Below are 23,183 nucleotides of genomic sequence, written 5' to 3'. Positions count from 1 at the left end.
AGGATCCTTGGTCTCTACCCATTGGATTTTAGGAGCACTCACCCTCTCAGTTGTGACCAGCAATGGTGTCTGCCGACATTGCCACATGTGTCCTAGAGAACATGATCACTCCTGATTGAGAACCACTGGTCTAAAGAGTGAGGGAGAGGGGTTGATTTCCCTTCACCTGCCTTCTTTGGGCAGGCATGGATTCTCCATTCTTTGGGCCAGAGAAACTTCTTGCTTAGGCAGCTGTTGAGTTCTTTAGTGTGGTCAAATGGGAAGCAGATGGCGATAAATGTAGCTTGCTTTGGAGAGAAGCTGATTTGAGGATTGGCCAATTATGCCAATGGAGAGGAGAATGGACAGGAGGAAATGACCCCTAAACTGTGGATTCAGGGCAGAGAAGGGATTAGTGAGACAAAGCTGCAGACTTGCCTTTCTAAGCACTGTTGATTTGTAATTCACAGACTAAGGACATCTTCATAGTGCTTAGGAATGAAAAAGGAACTTGGCATATGTTATAGTTTTAAAGGGATATTTTTTATTAATGTATTTTAAATTTGGAGGAAAATCATTGGTGATGGTGGTGGTATTGATGATGATGGGGGCTCTAGTCTTAACCAGCCGCTCCAAGTTATTTACAGTAGGGAGTTAGTACAACCATATATTTTTTAAGCTTTTAATCTTTTGCAGTAAAGAACACACAGTACTCATCTCAGAATATTAAAAAAAAAATACACGGGGAACTTCAGCATCCTAACTTCATCAAAGCAGAATCATATGCGGATCATCATAAATCATAGTATTTGTCATTTCTCTACATGTCTTTTCCAAAATATTTCCTCCTTCCTATAGCACACATACACATACAACTTAGAGAGTCCAGATTAAAGTAAGCATGACCAAGGGTTATAATTTTTGCAAGGGGAAGAAGGACAGGAAGGAGAGAGAAGGAAGGAGACACAGGATATTTATATCTATACCTATAGATAGATAGTATTTATATCTATAGATAGATAGATATTTATATCTATACCTATAGATAGATACAAGATGTAGATATAGATATAAAAATTAATATGTAATATAAGGTATATGTACATTATATACCATGTATGTGTAAATATAAATATGTAATATAAGGTATAGAAAATACCTTATAAGAATATATAAAAACACAAAAGTAGCTAATTAATGAAGATGAACATGATTTTGCATATTCAGACTCAACTTCCATGTTTTTCCTTTCCTGCTAATTATGACTAAATAGCTCTTTGTTTTTGTAATAATTTCTATTTGCCACTAAATACTGCCCATTTCACAATTCTATTTCTTCCACACTGGTAGCTGTAAAATTTTCTGATAATTAAAAAAATTATTTTCATCTCATTCTTTTGGATAGATTGAGGAAAAACAAGGCAAACTTCAGTAGAAAACTTTAAATCTGCACCTGAATGAATTATTGTTTCCATAAAGGTGGGCCAAGTTTAGGCAACTGAGCCTCCTTGGGGAGAAAATTTAGAAGGTGGCAGGGAGGATGGGAGGCTCCCGCAGTTTCGCCAATGACAGTCACACAAAGCTATCCGATGTTGGGAATGGAAATGAGTTTAGAGATTATATGTAAAGAGTCATATACTCATGCACTCAAGGTCTTCAGACTTTGTGTGTTTATAAAGACACTGCATGATCAATGAAATACACCAGAGGGCCAAATTCAGGCCCCTGCAAGTTCTGCTTTTATTTTCAGTTGAAGAAAGAAAAATCCAAAGAAGTAGTTGCTTGCCCAGGCTTTCCTTCTCATGAGTTCCTCCAGATCTATATTCTATATCATTTTCTTTATCCCTATGTATTCTAATCTCCTACATTTCTGTATTCCTAATCCTATATTCTTTCTAGTTCTCCATGTTACCACCCTTGGCACATAAGGGGCAGCTAATGGCGTCAACTATCCCTGGCATCAGCCTGTCAGTTAATAAGGGAAGGAGAAGAGGAGATGGAGCTCTTGCTTGGGGACAGGACATTTATGAGTTGGCTTGGGTATAGGTAGAGTCAAAAGAGCAGTTTTTCTTTTTGTGAATACAAAAGTTGAGGCATAAGCTTTCTTTTTTGCAGCTTGTTTGGAGAAGGAAATGGCAACCCACTCCAGTACTCTTGCCTAGAAAATCCCATGGACGAGGAGCCTGGTGTAGGCTACTGCCCATGAGGTCACAAAGAGTCGGACACGACTGAGCGACTTCACTTTCACTTTCATGAAAGTAATTTGGTTTTTAATATGCTTTTATTTTGCTATCTTTTGATGTAGTATGCTAAAAAAAAGTAAGAGAGAGAGAGAGAGAGGCAATGTCTTGGCAGCAGATGGCCCTGTCCTGAGACTGGCAACTGGACAGATGTTTGCTTTAGAAGGCAATATTGCAAATGTGCAGCCTGGCCCTGGCCCCATGAGACTCAGAGTGCGAAGGTTCTGCACTCTGGCCATGGGCTTGGACACTTTGCTGTGGACAGTGCTGGGAGTGAGGGGGTGAAACTGGACAAGGGCTTCGGACAGGACCTGTGCGAGGCTGGGTGATCCACTGAGGAGGTTATAGGAAGGGTATACCCCTGGAAGCTGCAGATGCCCCAGTTTAAAAAGACTATGTATAGTTACCCGCTATGCTTTGGTAAAAAGGAAAACAATGGTACTATAAATAGAGAGATGGAAACACACCGATGCGTTGGGTGTATATGTGGTGTTTGTGTGCATATATATTTGCATGCATAAATGTCTGTATCTATGGGCGTATCTCTCCACACACACATATCCATGTCTATATAAGCATGCCTATAAATATAAATACAGACCCACATTTACATGTCTAACTTTGGATTCCCCCAGAAAAAGACCTTGCAGCAAAGGTTGGGGTGTAGGGAGTCTCATGGGAGATGGAGGATACTGGCCGAGGAGAGCAGAGATGAGATCAGAAGGGAGAGGCAACTAGCTGAGGGTATGTGACCAAGCGTGGATCACCATGCCTGACCAGAGTTCACCCCTGCCGGCAGACTTGGGAAGCCAAAGGAATTCATGCCTCAGAATTTCCTGCCTGACAGTGAGAGAGATGAGTTATGGTTGCACCATTTCCCATCTGCTCCAATGGGGGAGTTGATTGGGTACCCTTTTGAGCTGCCTCTCAGGTGGCAAAGTGGCCTCTAAGAGAAAGAATGCAGGGCAGCTGATGTCTGGCGTGTACACTCAGGTTTGCGAGTGCAAAGAGGTTGGTTGGGCCTCAGCAGTTGGCTACAACATATATGTGTGTGTACACAGGTACATGTATGTATGCACACAAGCACAGACATTACTATTTTAGTATCTCTGAATATGTATGCATATAGGTACATACGCATGCCATCTGTCCCTGGATTACGAGTTTTTTCCCTAAACCCATTACTTCCTTATGCCTCCCATTCTTTGCTCATGTCTCCACACCTGTTTGGAATACCTTTCTTATCCTTCTTCACCTGGTCAGTGCTTGGCCTTTCAAAGTTTGTTATCATCACCCACGGCAACTCCCTGACCACTCCATGCCTCTAGGCAGAAGCAGAAAAAACTGTTTTCTCATTTGTATTCCTGAGGCTTAGGGCTCTCCCTGGCTGGCTTACTTGCCATCTGTCCCTCCCTCCTTCCTTCATGTGCAGACACATGCACACACAACACACACGTGCACACACTTCCAGGTGAGCCCTTGCCCCATTGTAGCGTGATTACCAGAGCATTATCCTGTTCAGTGTTAGGCCGTGTCCTCCATAAGGGAAGGAGGTGTGTTTTCTGATGCTCATCTTGCTAACCTCTGAGCTTAGCCATGTGGGTGCTCAGTGATGCTGGCTAGCAATCTTCACCTGCTTTCATATTGCTACCTCGTAATGGTGTACACTAAACCAGTAATCTCTTTCCTTCCAAACTGTGACAGTTCTGCCCTTTAAAGCTGGACAGCTCCTTCTTGCCTGAGAGAACGTGTGTGTGTGTGTGTGTGTTAGTCACTCAGTTGTGTCTGACTCTTTGTGACCCCATGGACTGTAGCCCACCAGGCTGCTCCTCTGTCCATGGGATTCTCCAGGCAAGAATATTGGAGTAGGTTGCCATTGCCTTCTCCAGAGGATCTTCCCAGTCCAGGGATTGAACCTGAATCTCCTGCACTGCTGGCAGATTCTTTACTGTCTGAAGCTCTTTAGAGAATAGCTATTGTTAGATAAATATCCTAGTCCCATTAGGTTACTGTTTGCCTTGGAGCACACCCCATAATGTGTAAAACATCTCTAGTGTATATTACCCATCTCTGATGGATGAATTGCCAGCTTTTCAAGTAAATATTATACACCATGAAAATTGTATTTTACGTCCAGCCTCCTTTGTTACATTCTCCAAATTTGTGAAAATCTGTCTACCCATGTTTTTCGGATGCGGTGACAAAAGCAGACCACCAGAAAGACACCCCATCTGACTGAGATGGATTCCTTGGGTAATGGAACAAATGCCTCACACATGGTTTCTCATCCTTGCTTCAGGTCAGGACAGTATATACAGCATTCCAGACAGCTGAGAACATGCTAATGTTTGACGATATCTGGAGAGGATTTCACAACCTCTCGCTCTTACCCATTTCAGAAGCAGAGCGTCTCACATTTTTCGGTGTGAGTAGCATTATGATTCATGGAGAAAACGCAGTGCTTCACTATCACTTGTGAAACTGTGTCCTCCCCACGTTCCCGCTGTACATAAATGACAGAGCCAAGAGTTACTCCTCTAGAGAGCTGGTACTTGTCAGGGCAGTGGACATTTGAGTTCCTTGAGCTGTTCCTTAGTGTTGTCTGAGTCATAGCAGAGTGCATTCCTCATGGTGTGTGTTCATTTTAAAAATGAAAGAAGATTCTTTCCTAAGACAGAAGCAAATTTATTAAGTATATTGAACATTCATCTGAGCTTGAGTTTTTATGACCTGCCTAACTGAACAAGAGCTTCCATCCTGGCTCAGCAGTAAAGAATCCTCCTGCAATGCAGGAGTTGCAGATTCAATACTTGGGATGGGAAGATCCCCTGCAGGAGGAAATTGCAACCCACTCCAGTATTCTTGCCTAGGAAATCCCATGGACAGAGGAGCCTGGTGGGCTACAGTCCATGGGGTCGCAAAGAGTGGACACAACAGAGCGACTAAGCAACAACATACTGAACAACAAACAGTTCACTGTGCCTTTGTTCAGTCAAATGTTCAGGCTGGTGGCAGTTGGTACAGATATTTCTGGAAGACCTGATGTCTTCAGGCGTGTAAGGCTAAAGGCCAGGGTGCCAACGAGAGGTGTTTGTATTCTGTTTTACCAAACTGTTTTAAGAACCCTATAGGCTCTATGTACTTGGAAATCACTTACTGAAGTAGGGAAGCCCACAGAGCTGTAGGACACTCTAAAATAAAAGTGGCAAGTCCTCAGTCTGCAAAACCAGCCAGATTAACAGGCCAAGATCAATTACTTTTGCTGACAAAGGTGTATTAAGTTCTGAGGATTTTTACTAATAAACATGGCTTGTTAATGGTCTGTCTGTGATGAAGGAGCTGAACTTTATTGGCTCTTAGAAGCCCCAGAGTCCATAAACACCTTTGCTCTCACTTGTACTTTAGATACTGCAAAGTGCTGTCTCTCAGGGAAAATGAAACTCCCAGCAAGGTTATTTGGAGAGAACAAAGGAAATGGAGATCTTCGTGGTTCCCATTCCTCTGAGACCAGATTCCTTAAGATACTGTGCACAGCCTGGCATGGTCCAACCTCTGCCAGGCTCTCTGGCCTCATCATTGACCCTTCCTCGTTCTCTCTGCTCTGGCATCTGGGCAGATCCTCCAGATCCTCGCTACACAAAGTATGCACCTGACCAGCCATATTGACCTCACCTGAGAGCTTGCTGGAAATGCAGAAGTTTGGGCCCTACCCCAGGTCCAGAATTGAAATCTACAGTTTGGCAAGATTTTCAGAAAATTCATTTTCCAGATAAAGTTTGAGGAGCTCTGGTCTAACAGCTCTTGGCCTTTCCCTGGGCTGCTTTTTCTTTCTTCTCTCCACTTTGCTCCATGTTTTGATACCCCATGCCTAGTTAACACCACTTATCCTGCGCTTGGAAGCTCAAACATTCCTTCTTTCCAGAAGCTTGTGTGACTCCCAAGACTAGATCGGGTACTGTTGCTAAACCCTGTAGAGCAGCCCATACTTTACTTCCTAAACATTTAAAAGGATTCCTAATTAGATATTTTTGTGTGTAATGATTTTATTTAACTCTTTGAGGGTAAAGTGTTCAGTCATGTCCAACTCTTTGCAACCCCATGGACTGTAGCCCACCAGGTTCCTCTGTCCATGGAATTCTCCAGGCAAGAATACTGGAGTGAGTAGCCATTCCCTTCTCCAGCGGATCTTCCTGACCCAATGGTAACTCTTGTATCTTTGGTGCTTGATGCATAATGGATATTCATACTAATTGCTGAATTCAGGAATGAATGAGTGTTGACTTTGATTTCGATTTCTTTCCCTACTGCCTCTTTCCCCTCTCTGCTATTTCATATTCCACAGCACGTTTTGTCTTTTCCATTTCTGCAAGGAAGATGGATGTATTTGCAGCCACTGTAGTACTTAATATAAATTGCTTTGTTTGGAATGTGGATGACTTCCCTAAGGATGTCTTGCTTGAAAAGTGTTGCCTCAGTCTCAAAGATTTCCACCACTCATGGCAACAGAAAGATGCAGTGGCAGGAAGCACTGGCCAATGACTGGGGCCACTCTCTGTGGCAGAGCTTGGAAAGGAAAGCATAATTCTCCATCCTCAGAGCTGACTTTGCCTTGAAATATGGGAGATGTGTCTGACCTGTCCCCACTCCAGTCTATCCAGCTTCAGATTGTACTTCCCTGTAATAGGACGCAGTGGGGTAGCTTGTCATTTTCCTGGTCACGTGATGCCATGGCAATCCAAGTTACTTATTCCCAGCCACGGCACTGCTCCTCTGACATGAGAACTTGGTACCCTCGATGCCTGAGTCCTCTCACATGGACTCTGCTTTACTCTTGGTAATATGTGCAATTTGGCACATTTTAGTGATAGGCTATCATTGTGTTTTCCCTGTCCATGGGGAGAAATTTGGCTACATTTGGGCCATAAATTGGAGAATTGAGCAATTATTGAGTGAATTAGATCAATGTGGGCAGTTTCTCTAAGCAGTGTGGGCCAAAACCCCTCAGAGTAGTTTTCAAAACTAGTTTGAAATGTTGATGTAATTGCTGCAGTGTTCCATATTGCATTGTGGTTGTACCATCACTCTGAGGATAGAAAGATCCTGGCTTTGAACAGTCAATTTAAAAAATAAAAGGCTTTTCTTTAAGGGCTGGATAGCACTTGCCACTAAAAGGGGCCTCAATCTGCTTAGTAAAGTGGCTGGTACTATGCCTGCTTTTGGCTAGACCATGAGGTCCTGAATCTTGGGGTTTTATGTTAGGATGAATCTGAGCAATTGTGGTTTCTCTGTCAACCTTCTATTAGAGGGTCTATTTAATGCCATTCTCTTCAGGGTGACTACATAAATGTACAGCTATTGTTATAGGGGTGTCAAATTCTTGCTTATTGAAAATAATACCAAAGTAAGGCAGAGCTAAGGATATTGCTTACTGTGGTCATCAATGATTACCTTGACAGAGCCTTAAAATATTATTTTAGAAGGAAGAGGACAAAGATAGGATATTTGTGAAGTTCTTTGGGGTGGGGGAGGCTGAATTAAGGTGAGTTTTTGAACATAAGGACTTGACTTGGATTGGGCAATTTTCATGATATACATATCATGATATACATATACATGTATCATGAGATACATATTGGTGGAAACTATGAGGTGAGCTTCATGGCTCGTCCTAAAGAGTTCATGAGCCTGGTTGAGTTATCTGTGTTACTAATACTTTCAGTAAGTTCCTGAAAGCAACAAGAGGCTCAATTTTTTTGATGTTAAAAAGATTGAAATACTGTTGTATATTTTAAATCCTATTTCAACCCTGTCTCATGTATTTTAAGGCCAACACTTGAATTTTAATCCCCATACATGTCTTATTTTTTTGTGGTTTCTAAGGTTCCTAATGTTTATTTCTTTATATACTTTATAGTTGAAGCTTCTTGTAAAATTATTTTTCTACATTGGGAGCCACCATCTGAAAAATGAGCCTAATAGGGTAAAGAGTTAGAAAGGAAATTTCTTGTGTGACATTTGAGCATTTATAGGAAAACACATAGTTTGAAAGAGATGAGCAAATGATTTTATAGAGGAATTACTGATACTAACAGCTACTTCTACTGAGTGTATACTCTGTGCCAGATATATATAGTGCTTTAATGTTCATTTTCAAGATAGTCCTATATATCTAGGGGGATTAGCCCCATTTTTTTGGTGAAGAAGTTGAGATTTGAGAAGTTTAATTGCTTGCCTAAGGTCAAAAAGTTAGTAAGAATTGAAATCCTGAACTATGTGATTATAGTCACATGTTATTTCTATCCCATCTACCAACCCCGCCCCCCACCAAACCCATGTCATTTTGAGATACCCAATGTATGGTTTTTTGTAGACATTTGAAAGTGGGACATGCCATCTGAATCTATGGAATGAAGAGCAACCAGATATTTCGAGGGAGAGATAATTCCTCCTTGAGCGTTCGGCCTAAGTATGTCACAGTGATGGCAGAGTGAATGACGAACATGTATCTGCTACCCTCACATCAGTTGGAGAATGGAGACAGTGTGATCTATAGTGTATCTGTTTGCCAAGAAATTATGAATACACAAAGAGAATGTGTTTGTTGCTGGGATAGAGCTATGCTCAGTGCCTCGGCTTCCAAAGATGATAGAAATAAATGTTTATCTGGTGGGTCCTATCTGTTCCTTGTAATAGTCACTGACGGAGTTTAATCATCAATTTTGGATAGCCTTCTTATCCATGTAAGAAGCAGATGCATTTGGGAATTTAAGTGACTTTCAGAATGGGTATTGATAGTTGGGAGAAAAACGTGTAGCTCAGATGGCAAAGAATCTGCCTGCAATCCAGAAGACCCAGGTTCTATCCCTGAGTTGGGAAAATCCTCTAGAGAAGGGAATGGTAACCCACTCCAGTATTCTTGCCTGGAGAATTCCATGGAGAGAGGCGCTTGGGGGTTATAGTCCACAGGGTCGCAAAGAGTTGGGCATGACAGTGATTACCCTTTCACTGTTTCTCTTTCCTTGGTGGCTCAGATGGCCAGGTGGCACTAGTGGTAAAGAACCCGCCTGCCGGTGCAAGAGATGCAGATTTGATCCCTGAGTCAGAAAGATGCCCTGGAGGAGAGCTTGACAACTCCCTCCAGTATTCTTGCCTGGAGAATCCCATGGACAGAAAAGCCTGGAGGGCTACAGTCCATAGGGTCGTAGAGTCAGACACGACTGAAGAGACTTAGCAGCAGCAGCAGCAGCATGCATGCAGAAAAACAAGCTCCATTGATTAAATCTCATCCCATTATATCTTTGTAAAGATCATTCCTTGTAATTGTTTTCCTCTTTCTTTTATTCTTTCAAGATGTGTCACACAATGAACGCCTTTCATGTCTGAAAAGTCCAGGAAAAATACTGATTTTACTAAAGAGTGAAGAACTTTCCAACTATTCCTTCATTTTTTCTTGTATCTTTTCATCCATCTCTTGTCTCTATAGCCAGCTAGTCATTTACTAATTTAACAAAGATTGAGTGCCTGCTTTGTGTTAGATCTTGTGTTAGGTATTGAGTGTTCAGAGATGAAGAGGATTTCACTTTTTCTTTCCAGGTAATTCAATCTATTGACTTGGGCATACTTACTAAAATCAAGCCATACTGTAACATTTTTTGTGTGTGCCACGTAAAAGATAATAATATTATATATGATAATATATCCCAAGTATAAAATATTTTTATAAGTTCAGATATATTGAAGAGTAGAAGTAATTGTACAACTCAAGAAAACCAGTTAACATGATTTGACATATTTCCTTCCAACTTTTTTTCTCTATATTTTCATATAGTTATATAACTAGATCACATTGTATATTCTGCATCCTGGTTATTTTCATTTAACTTTATATTATGAACATATCTTTATTTAATTAAAAAGTCATTTAAAATAATTTTCATAGCTGCATAATATTTTGTCAGTATGTGCTCAATCGCTCAGTCATGTCTGACTCTTTGTGACCCCATGGACTGTAGACTGCCAGGCTCCTCTGTACATGGGATTTTCCAGGCAAGAATACTGGAGTAAGTCGCCATTTCCTTCTCCAGTGGATCTTCCTGACCCATGGACTGAACTCGCATCTCCTACATTAGTGGCAGATTCTTTACCACCGAGCCATCTGGGAGCCCTCCTTTAGGCTACTCACGTTCAATGCTGTTACCAGAGCAGCTATATTCTGTTTCACATCTCCTTGCTTCTGTCATTGTTCCCTGCTGTTGAACTTTAAAAACAACATCTACTAATTGAGGATTCATTTCAAACTCACCATCTAATTTTTGGAATTTTTTAATCTCTGGAGTGCTTTGCTTGATGAAGTTCATATTTATCATCCTTATATTCTCAGGGGCCTCAGGGTCTATATTTGTGTAGCTCCTATAAACTTGATAAACCCTTTCTAGAAACTCTGGTGGCTCCTCAGTTTTTTTTTGTTTTACCTCCTGGGTTTTGTTTAAGCTTTTTTGTCTAGGTACCCCCTTGGGTTTTCTCTCAGACCTCCACACCACAAGGTGGTAGTCCTCTGACTCCTTTTTCTTCAGATGCAATAGCATAAGTGTTTCTACATATGGTATCTCATCTCTTTTCCCTGCTCTTTTGCAAAACACTTCTAACTGTGAGATGGCATAATAGTTGAGTGAGCCATTTAGGGGCCATTGCTCTTCTGATCCTAACACGTGTTGGGTCCACACACTATTACAATAGCATAGTCATAGGCTCACGATTGTATTTTTCCCATTTATCCAATATATGCCCCAAAGGGCTCTCCTTTGAGACAGATGGAGTAGTTCCCATTGATAGGTGGAATACTTCCCATTTTTAAAAGTATGGCCACACCACAACACAAAAGATGTGTACAAATTCCACAGAAAAATTGCAACATTGATACACCAACAGATTGGGTCCCAACTCCCAAACTTACACTACAAACCAAAGAACTAATTCCAACTAGGATAGGCTTATCCCCACATGAACTAGTTCCCCAGTGAACCAGTTCTAGCTCAAGTATGGTCCAACAATTCCCTTCCCTAACAGGGTCCCCCAACAGAACTAGCTTATCGCCTAAAGGAAAAAGCACAAATTGAGGGGGAAATGTGTTCCCAGTGTGTACACTGGAGTGACTTGCCCGTCAAATTGAATCCATTGATGGGTAGTTTGTCAGTATACTATGATTTATTTAATCATTTTTTCTGGAATTAAAAATTAACATTGTTTTCAGTTTTCGCTATTATGAATAATGTAACAAATGTCTTTGAAAACTAATCTTTCCTTAAACTAAGCTCATAGAAGTTTAATTAGTGGATCAAGAATACATTTTAAGATGTGTATGTGAGTGTTGTTAAAATACCTCATATAAATGATGTCCTAATTTCCACTCCAGTCAACAGTACCTAGGTGTATATTTTCCTTACCGAAGCTATTTTTCCATCTGAACATCTTGATTTCATTAACATTTGACTTCTGAAACTGAGCATCTTTCATATGTTTATTGGTCGATTGCATTTTTTTCTGTAAATGTGTGTTTTTCTCGTTTTTCTGTTGAGTGGTTAAAGTTCTACCGAAGTTTATGTGTGTATGAAGGATGGTAATCTTCTGCTGTTTATATTAAGATGTGTTTTTAAAAACACTGAAAAAGTGCTGGATGTATAGTTTGATCTTCATGTGTATACTGCCTGTTGGATAATGTTAGATTTTGCTGAAATCCCGTGTCTTCTTCCAGTCTTTTCCCCTCAAATCTTGATCCAAACATATTAACCAAGAAAAAAGTGAGTTGTCAGGTCCCCAATTTAATTTGTCCAAGACTTTTCGTTGCTTAAGCTTCTCTTTTCCCATCCCTGACTTCATTGTGAGAGTGACTTGGACCTGCCCTCACACTCAAAGGAAGTTATTCTTTGAGTTTCCACAGTGCCTCTTCCCTTGCCTGTGGCTCTAGAGCCTCCCATCTCTCTGTCTTCTCAAGCTTCTCTTTCTTGGCTCAGTGAGAAGGGTCCCTCCTGCTTTCCAGACCTGACCTTCCACTAGGGCTCTGGCTCCCATCTCATCTGGCTCCATCCCATCTTTCCTGCTTCTCCTCCTTCTGTGTTTTAGATGTTCAGCTTCTTGTGGCCAGGCATTATGTACCTCCTATCTTAGAGTACAATGTCTTGCACATAGGAAACAGTAAATACTTGACTAAATGACTAGTCTTTCACTCTCTGATTTGAGTATCCATGTTCTTAAAAATGAGTTGTATGATCTAGAACTTTCTACCTTCTTACCTGGGTCTTCATTTCTATTTTGAAGGCAATACATTCAATATTCACTTTTTTAATTGGTTCACAGTGCTTTTCAGGTCTACTATATCCTTCTATATCACTGTATATTCATTCTATTAATTTTTGAGAGTTTGGTATGGAAACGCCAACTAAAAATTTTAAAAATAATTGAAATATATAGTAGAACTATATGTAGCCTTGTTCTATATTTTCCAAGTCTCCTGTAAGTGATATCATACATAACATATCAAATATAACATATATGAACATACATACATTCATAATTTAAAAAATAAAAAAGAAAGAGGAAAAAAATGTTACATGTATTCCTGGACCCATTAAAATATATTTACATTTTTTTCTTTCAATGATCATGGTAACCTGAAGGATATATAATAACTCTGGAGAGGAAGGGACTCCACCCTAAAGCATTTAAAGGAACTGGTGAGGAGACTTCAGAGTACTGTGTGAAGTGGCTGGGGTAGGGGGTGGGGTGAGCTCTGATTGCTCAGGGCCTCATGGAATGATGGCAAGTTTGAGCACATATCTTCCCATGGGGTGGAAGGAAGAGAAAGGAGACATTCATTAATGAAACTAAAAGAAATATTCTATTTTGCCAGTAAAATAGAATAAAATGTTAGTGTCACAGTACCTTAGAATATTTCCAGAACTTTTTGGGTCATTTTCTTCATTATTTCTTCTTGATCTTTTAAAAAATGGATATCTGTGGGTCTCCTACTCTCTTTGTCCCTTTCCTTGTTTCTGCTTCATAGCTCTCCATTCTTCCATCCCTCCTCCCATCCCTCATGTTTCTGTTTTCCCTGTCATTTCCTGGTCCTCCTTAAGCTGACCCTTTTCCATTCTCATCAGTATCTCAGCATGGCAGCCTGTTTTATTTAGTAAAGTAGCAAAATTCATTTTCATTGCTAGCTTGGCCTCTCCTCAAATAATCATCACAGAGTTCTGTACTGCTAGATATTCACAAATATCTTTTGAATGAATTGGTTACACGTTTTGGCACCTTTTAAATGTCGTTTGAAAGTTCAATTTGGAGGGTGGCAGTGCTTTTGTGGTCCTGTGAATGGCTTCAATTACCACCATCCCCTTAAAGTGGAATTTTAAATGGTACCACTTGTTCAGTGTAAGCAGTGCTGTATTTATATCCCAGGCTGCACCATTCTCCTGAAGGTGGGAGAATACTGGACCACAAATACACAGGGGAGGATGGGGGTGCGCACATCAGACATTGTCTTCTAAAGCCCACCTCTGAGCCTACACTGAGTTACAGCCGTGAATCGTCCCTTCTAAGCCCACCTAAGTTCTCTAGCTGTGGTTTAGAAGAGCCAGCTGGAAATGTCTATTGAGTGGACTTCACTCTTTGGAAAGGGGATAGGCTTCCAGGAGTAGAGTAAACCTCTACCATGAAATGTACAAAACAATGTGACCTTATATCCAGCGTCAGACACATCTGTTACATAATTCTTTGTGCTTATTTTTTGCTCTAGTGCCTTTCTTCTGTTCTTCATGATACACATAGCAGATTGAGATAATATGATTGTGGTTAACAATATGATGTTTCGCATGTTCTGTGCGAGGACTTTGGAAAGCTTCTGAATGTTGCTGGAGTCAAACAAAAGAAAAAAACTCCTATATTCACAGTGAATAAAAGGAAAAGCCCATAGTTTGTCAGTGACATTCCCTTTAGTGGGGAGAAAAAGTACCAGTTTCATTTTTGGTCAGATTAAATTTATAATATAGTCAAACATCAATAAAAGCAGTTACTTATTATGAAGGACAAGTCAGCAGGGCTTCCTTCATAGCTCAGTTGCTAAAGAATCTGCCTGTGGTGCAGGAAACCAGGGTTCGATTCCTGGGTTGGGAAGATCCTCTGGTGAAGGAAATGGTAACTCACTCCAATATCCTTGCCTGGAGAATCCCATGGACAGAGAGAGGATCCTGGCAGGCTACAGTCCTTGGGATGGCAAGAGCCAGACACAACTTAGTGACTAAACCACCACCATTATAAAGGACTATCCTGGGCTCATACTTTAAGCATTAAAATTCAATAATAAAAGTAACATTTTAATTTCAAAATGAGTAGGAAAAATTACCCTCACCACGTCATTAGTACTGATCCATATCTTAATTTTTTTATGCCTTGATTTGACAAAATAAATTTTTCATATACTTTCAGATTTTTGTTGTGGAGCTGTTTGATGTTACAGTACTTTTTTTTCACTGATCTGACTTGAGGAATGTGATTGGTAGATGACAGGAGTGACTGGTCTTGACATTGGTGGGAAATATGTTTCTTTTCAGTTTCAAGTTCAGGAAAAGGAGAGGGAGGGGACTCTTGAGAATTTTTGGTTTTGTTATTAGGTTTTCAGCATCCATAATATTCATAAACAATGAACACAGCTGTCTTTAATAATCCAGCCTGCTAAGTGAAAGAACAGAACACACGCCAGAAAAACATCAGGCTGGAAGAGGGTTTTTTCCAACACAAAAATGTTCATATACTGAAGCAAGGTTTCCCATATAATCACACTGGATGCTGACCCTAAACTTCTATATTAAGTAAAATCATTTGACCAACCACTAGGAAAAGTGTAATGAAGTTTTTGGTATTTTTAGAAGTTTTGCTTTTGCTACTATATCGTTTTGAGTAGTCTTAAACATGCAGATGTGTGTCCCTTAGAGGGAATTTTTGTGGGCAAAAGGCGTCTGGTCTGAGTGTGAAGAGACATGGGGTCCTGCTCTGCTTCTGTCACCGGCCTGTTGTGTGGCCTGGAACCATCCCATTAACCTCTTTGAGACTCAGTTTCCCCATAAGTAAAAGGAAGAATTCTTAGAGCCTTCCCAGTTCTATAATTCCCTGATTACCCAGCTCAGAAAAGGCTTTTATTTTCCCAGGCAGAAAATTATTGGACAGACTCAAAATACCAGTTAATAAAAATTATTTTTTTCTAATATAATAATAGATCATCATCACATTTTAAAATTTACCTTTTTAAAAAATTAAATTTGAATTAATACACAATGGAATTTGCTCTTTGGCATACGTATGTATGACTTTTGACAAATGCACATTCATGCACATTTGTGAATCATTAATATTATAAATTATGTTAAAAATGCAAAAAAGTCTTTACCTGTTATTCTAGCTATGCCACCACATGTATGCTCAATCATGTCCGACTCTTTGTGACACCATGGACTGTAGCCCACCAGGCATCTCTGTCCATGGGATTTCCCAGGCAAGAATACTGGAGTGGGTTGCCATTTCCTACTCCAGGGGATCTTCTGGCCCAGGGACGAACTCTCATCTCTTGTGTATCCTGCTTTGGCAGGTGTATTCTTTACCACTGCACCACCTGGGAAGCCCCAAAAAGAAAGAAAAAAAAAAAAAACTAAAAAAGACAAGCCATTTCTGACTCTTTAATCATAATGCTTCTCTGAAATACTAAGACATTTCTGATGCTTCCAAAATGTCTAGAATGAGGAGCAAGAGACTCATCCAGTTTGGATCACATGAAGTTCTTTACTCCTAGAATGGACTTGCAGGTTTTGTTTGTAGAGCAGTAATTAGAGACAGAGGAAGCTCTTCTTTTTCATCCCAAGGCAAGGGTATTGCAATAAGATTGGCTGGCAGTGAGAGCCAGGAGAACTCTGGCTATAGGGTTCCTCACTTATATTGCTGGATGGGTCGGGCTTAGTGTGTCTGCAATTACTATACAATCTTAGATTCAAAGCTCAAAGATGGAAAGACATTCCAGTAGGTTGACGTGCCTCCACATTAGTGGAAAACCAGGCAGTAGGAGATTGATGGTTTTCTGGAAGAATTTTGAGGTTCTCTAAGGAAAGCATGTCCCTTGGCCTTCTCGGCAGCGTTTGTTCCCTGAGGCCTATGCAGATGTGAGGGTTTGCTTCTTCCTCCGTGTTAACCCCGCTGCTTCCCCATTCCAGGTGTTGTCCAAATGTTGGTATAGAAGAGGCCTGAGTTTGCCGTGGGGTGGGGTGGCCATGAAGAGAGTGTTCACAGAGTTAGGGGCCAACCTGTGCATTCTGTATATTACACCTGGGCCCTGGCCAGTGGGCCCTGTTGGAAGGACATGGTTTTTGGAATCCGTGGGCAAAGGATTTAATTTAGTTCTGCTCCTCCCACAGTGAATACATTAGAACTCACTTTCTTCATTCATAAAATGAGGAACTACTTCTTAGCAAAAAATGCTCAGGAACCTTATGTTTTCTTCCTCCATCTCTAATATGGCTGCTGTAGAAAACAAGACCTACAAAGCTGTTCCATGAGTGAAGAGTTTAATGCAAAACAAAAAGTATACAGCTTCCTATAGAAATGAAATAGAAGATTTCAGAGAAACTTTCAAACTTTGGAATCAAAACTCCTCAGCCCCCATTTTTTTTTTAAGTTAAAGAAGTTCCAGATTTTGAGGATTTCTTTGGCTAATATGTACAAAGTACCTACTCTAGTAACTAGCACTTAGTAGATGGCTCTCTTTCCTGCAGGGCTGAATACTTTTCAGTTATAGTTCTTTCAATGGTAACCTGTTTTCATTTAGGATACACATTTATATATCGAACCTAAATAATTTAAACTGGAGTTTCCTGGATTGTTTTTCTGAGGAGAAACCTAACAGGTAGCTCCTTGGTGTCTGATTATTATTGCCTTTCACACACTAGTGATTCATTCACTTCAAATCCCAAAGCCTTACTTTTTGTCCTTTGGGAGACAGTATTTTGCAGTCATTCTTTCTCATCACTTAAGGAGCTGCTAGCCTTTATCTGTTGCTTCTTTGTAATGGGAAAGTCTAAGCACTGTTCTAATAACAGTAACTCTGCTCTGTCCAAGGGAAATGTAATTGGAGTCACATATGCAATATAATAAAAAGTCAAAAATGCAAAGATTTTCATCTTCTACTAGTCACATTAAAAGAAGTAAGAGCAGGTAAAGTGAATTCTAATACTATATTTTGTTGTTCAGTCTCTCGGCTGTGTCCAACTCTTTGTGACCCCATGGAGTGCAGCCCACCATGCTTCCCTTCGCTATCTCCTTCCTATCCTTCGCTATCCTATATCCTTCGCTATCTCATGCCCTTCGCTATCTCCCAGAGTTTGCTCAGGCTCATGTCCATTGAGTTGATGATGCCACCCAACCATTTAATGCTCTGTTGCCCGCTTCTCCTCCTGCCTGCAGTCTTTCCCAGCATCAGGGTCTTTTCCAAGGAGTTGGCTCTTGGCAACAGATAGCCAATGTATTGAAGCTTCAGCTTCAGCATCAGTCCTTCCAATGAATATTCAGGACTGATTTCCTTTAGGATTGACTGGTTTGATCTTCTTGCGGTCCAAAGGACTCTCAAGAGTCTATATTTAACCCATTGTATAAAAAATATTAACATTTCAACATATAAGCATTATAAAAATATCAATGGGACATGTTACATCCTTTTTTCTTTTCTCATACTAAGCCTTCAACTTCCTATGTGTATTTCGTACTTAGAGCACTCCTTGTTTCTGATTAACCACATTTCAGTTACTCAATATCCCATGTGGCTAATGGCTGCCATTTTGGACATCGTAGGTCTAGTAAATGCTGCATGGCCAGGAGGGAGCAGGTCCCATGTTCACACTCACAGGACCTTCCCTCCTGTTGTACTACCACCACATGCCATTTGACATTCCACGTGTGGTCTGCCTGGTTGATGTTGTGCCAAGAAAGAAGGATGAAAGTGAAGATATTACCAGTCAGAGGAATCTTGCTAAGAGGTTGCCTCTGTGTGCTCTGAATCCTCCAATGGCATCTCTTCTTTTTGAAGTGAAAATGACAGCTGTCTCCCACCCTTATCTTCTAAGACTTTCCCTCACACCAATCTTTCCAGACACAGTGAACTCCTTGCAGTTCCTTGAATGTGCCAGGCACATGCTCACTTCAGGACTTTTGTATTTGTACAATGCTTTGCCTGGAATATTCTTCCCCAGGTGCCTACATTTGGCTCTTTCAGCTCCTTCAGGGTTTTGCCCGAATGTCACCTATTAGTGAGATCTTTCATAACCAATCAATGTTATCTAAAATGAGGACACTGTTTTGCTACCAGCTTCCTTTTCCACCTGACACTCCTTCTCAAACCAACCCCCTTTTAAATTTTTTTCTTTTGTGTTACAATCTTATATACTTGTTTTTCCACCCCTCCCCCTTTCTCTTTTCTACCTTCCCCCTACCCTCATAGAATATAAGCTTCATTAGGGTAGGAACTGTATTTTGTTCACTGCTGTATCTCCACCACCTGAAACGGAGCTTAGTACATTGTAGGCTTTATTTTCTTGGGCTCCAAAATCACTGCAGATGGTGACTGCAGCCATGAAATTAAAAGACGCTTAGTCCTTGGAAGAAAAGCTATGACCAACCTAGACAGCATATTAAAAAAGAGACATTACTTTGCCAACAAAAGTCTGTCTAGTCAAAGCTATGTTTTTTCCAGTAGTCATGTGTGGATGTGAGAGCTGGACCATAAAGAAAGCTGAACACTGAAGAATTGATGCTTTTGAACTGTGGTGTTGGAGGAGACTCTTGAGAGTTCCTTGGACTGCAAGGAGATCAAACCAATCAATCCTAAAGGAAATCAGTCCTGAATATTCATTGGAAGGACTGAGGCTGAAGCTGAAACTCCAATACTTTGGCCACCTGATGCAAAGAACTGACTCCTTGGAAAAGACCCTGATGGTGGGAAAGATTGAAGGCTGGAGGAGAAGGGGATGACAGAGGATGAGATGGTTGGATGGCATCACTGACTCAATGGACATGAGTTTGAGTAAGCTCCAGAAGTTGGTGATGGACAGGGAAGCCTGGTGTGCTGCAGTCCATGGGGTCGCAAAGAGTTGGACATGACTAAACGACTGAACTGAACTAAACATAGTAGACACTCAACAAATGTTTGCTGAATGGATGAATGAGTGAATAATATGAGGTATCTGATATTTCTAAGAAGTCAGAATTCTAACTGTTGATTAACATTTGTGAAAGTGCTGACTACTACCCTGCCCAAGATTAATGGAATATTCTTGCTTATTTGGAAAACATGATCAAATCATTTATGTATTAGTTTTCTTCTGGTTTAGGAGACCCAGTAATGAGCCCCTGTGCTATTGTCTAGGTAAGCTAAACCCCGGTGGGAGTCTGGCCAGTGCCCTCAAACACAAGCACTGATCACTTTTCAGTGGCGACTTGTGGGAAGGTCAGAACAGATTCAGATCCACTAGTTCTTGAATGCTTTTCCTTCTTTGGAAGTAGATATTTAGGAATTCTCAAAATTTGGGAACTCTCAACTTGAATATTTAATGGGGGCAGGTTGGATTACCTCGTCTGTCTCTACAAACCCACAAAGCCTTCCAGCAGACCTCTCCCAGTCAGTTTTAGCAGAGGCCTTGTGAACATCATGAACATGTGTACAGGGTCAAAGTGGAATGGTAAGAGAGATTGTTGTTCTTGGCCGGGTCCACATGGGGAGCAGCGCTAACCATGGGCTTGTGCAGCCAAACGGTGTGATGTGATCCTCTGGCTGCTGAGGGCCTGGCAGACGCTGGAGTCTGGTGCAGCAGCTGCCCAGCTCTTCAGAGGAAAGGCCAGTCTAATTTAGAAGCCAAACAACTTTCTTTTGTCTTACTTGTTTTCTCTCCAAGAAGGCAAAATTTTGAAGGCCTCAGCAGGAGGGAAGTCTCTAGTGTCAGAGGGGCTCTCTCAGGATTTTGAGACCTGTAATGTGGAGGTTAGCAAGGAGCTCTCAACATCTCTTTCCCTTCTGTCCACCTGCTCGCAGGCCCTGAACTTAACATTGGCAATGATTGTAAATATATTTCACACTAAATCATTCTTTCTAGAAATAGAGTGACCTCTCATCATTCTCTTACATGTTCCCAGAGAGAAAATAAAATCTTTATCAGCAGCTTAAGAGTCAAACACCTTCCCTGATGGCTCAGACAGTAAAGAATCTGCCCGCAATGCAGGAGACCAGGGTTCGATTCCTGGGTCGAAAAGATCCTCTGGAGAAGGGAATGGCTAATCACTAAGTTTCTAGAATATGAGTCTCTTTTTGACCTCGAGTTACCTGCCTGGGTTAACGGTGGGTTTCATGTACTCTCATTTTCTGGTGAATGAGAACTTAGAATTCTAAATCAGGAAGGTCTTGTGGTTAAAGTTTGATGAGATAGTTTTGGATTAAAACCAACAACCTAAAACTTTAACAAGGTATGTCTTCTCCCCATAAAAGAGAATCAAATATAGGAAGATTTGTTCTTGAGCCTCATTTTTTTTTTTATGTAATAATTTTTGTACTTCTAAATTTTCATTAATGTGAAAAAGATTTTACTGTGCTTACTGGGTTTATACCATTCCAGCATTTGGAAAAGGTGTAGTTTGACAAGAACTTCTGAGTTTCTTCAGAGAGAGGATTTTGTTTGCCTGAAATCAGTTTCCCCTTTCTTTCAAAGAGCCTTTCCTTCTGGGACCTTCATTCCAGACTTTGTAATCAACATGAGAAGATGATATTCAGTCTGCGGACTGCTTAGTTCCTGACCTGTCCACAATCCTCCTTGAACAAAGCCAAATGTGTTTTAAAGGCTGGTGTTGAACTACATATAAACCTGGGAATCTGGGGTGATGAAAAAAATATGACTGGTACAGGGGAAGGAGGCCACAGAGAACCCATTTTATCCTCCAGTCTTGTTTTTTTTTCACTTTTCCTCTATTTCCTTCTTCCAAATATCATTTTGGTTTTTCCCACTTCCTCAGAACTTCAAAGGTAACCATTGCTGGAAATGAGGTGGTATGTGTGTGCTCAGTTGCTCAGCTGTGTGCAAGTCTTTGTGATCCCATGGACTATTGTCCACCAGGCTCCTCTGTCCATGGGATTTTTCAGGCAAGAATACTGGAGTGGGTTGACATTTCTTTCTCCAGGGGATCTTCCTGACCCAGGGATCGAACCCATGTCTCCTGTGTCTCCTGCATTGCAGGCAGATTCTTAACCCACTGAGCCATCAAATTCTCTAGTGGAGGGTTTCCTATCCAGAGCTTTACAGTCAGGATCTGTAGGAGTTTTGTATATGTCTGTCACTAATTGGTTAATCATTGTGTCCATTTTTCTGATCTACTAAACGACCCATTTGTAATCCTTTTCTGTAACAAACCTGCATGTCTCATAACACTCATATGTTGAGCACCCAGGTGGGAGAATTGAAGGTATAAAGGAAATTTGGGGACAGTTTGATCAAACTGTATTTGAAAGGAAACTGTATGACTCAAATATCCCCAGTCCCGAGGGCCCTTGTGACTCTGGTTCATTTCACTGCAAGTGCAGGACGTGAAACCATCCATTCATTCATGTGTTAACGATTTTTATTGCATAGCCATTAGAACTCTGACCTTGGTTGGGAGTACAACAATGAACAAGAAAGATAAAATTCCCACTCTCATGAGCCTTACATTCCAGTGGGGGAGGTAGGTGACAACCAGGAGAAATAAGTGAAAGATGTATGATAGCAGGTGACAAGTGCTAAGGATGAAAAGCCAAATCAGAGAAGGGGGAACAAGTGTTGGGGATGGTGTGGACAGTGATTTTAAATAATGGGATAAGGAGAGGGCTCGCCACTGTCTCACTGCTAGTGGTGCTCGTCGCTCTAGAAGTAAAGAATCTGCCTGCCAGTGCAGGAGACGCAAGAGATGCAGGTTTGATCCTGGGTTGGGAAGATCCCCTAGAGAAGGAAATGGCAATTCACTCCAGTATTCTTGCCTGGAAAATTCCATAGACAGAGGAGCCTGGCAGGCTACAGTCATGGGGCTGCAAAGAGCTGGACATGACTGAGCGACTAACACACACATTGCCTCACTAGAGCACTGGACCTCAGACTACTATGCTTGAAATTAATGGATACTCATATCTACTAAATGAAAAGAACTAACAGTTAAGAAATCCCCAGAAATTTGTATAGACCAAATGATGAATTTTGGTGCATGTAAATATATGGATTTCACCTTGCTTCTCTGTTTTTGAACTGAGAGCTGACCCTCTGTTCAGTTCAGTTGTTCAGTCGTGTCCAGCTCTTGGCGACCCCATCGACTGCAGCACGCCAGGCCTCCCTGTCCATCACCAACTCCCGGAGTTTACTCAAACTCATGTCCATTGAGTTGGTGATGCCATCCAGCCATCTTATCCTCTGTCGTCCCCTTCTCCTCCTGCCTTCAGTCTTTCTCAGCATCAGGGTCTTTTGAGTGATGGTCGTTTTAGGGACTGCTGTTCTGTGATCTTTTTGAGAAATTGTGGATGCAAATGAATTTTTGATGAACAGAATTTTGGTATTCCCTCTTTCCACGTTTGCACAAAAAATAGAGAAATAGCACCACCATTCTAAAGAAACAAACTTGCCATATTAAGTAACAGTTGAAACATCACCTGTGTAGTACTCTACCCCCAAATGTTTAACCTGAATCTTATCATGATGAAGTATTGGAGAAATTCATATTTAGTTTTGGCCTAGATTCTTAAAAATGTCAGAGTTGCAAAGGAAAAAGGAAGTTTGGACAACTGCTTTAGATTAAAGTAGATGAGAGAGACACGACAACTAAATGTAACACATGATCATGGACTGGATTCTGGATTAAAAAAATACTATT

General features: G+C 40.9%; 1 protein-coding gene across 3 annotated transcripts in view; it reads left to right on the top strand.

Annotated features, from left to right (window-relative positions):
* BMPER (BMP binding endothelial regulator) overlaps window positions 1-23,183 on the top strand; it is a 255,086-nt gene that overhangs the window by 72,929 nt on the left and 158,974 nt on the right. The gene's annotated exons all lie outside the window — the stretch shown is intronic.

The sequence above is a fragment of the Bubalus bubalis genome, chromosome 8, assembly GCF_019923935.1.
Source record: "Bubalus bubalis isolate 160015118507 breed Murrah chromosome 8, NDDB_SH_1, whole genome shotgun sequence".
NCBI lineage: Eukaryota > Metazoa > Chordata > Mammalia > Artiodactyla > Bovidae > Bubalus > Bubalus bubalis.
This window is presented reverse-complemented; position numbering and strand designations above follow the sequence as displayed.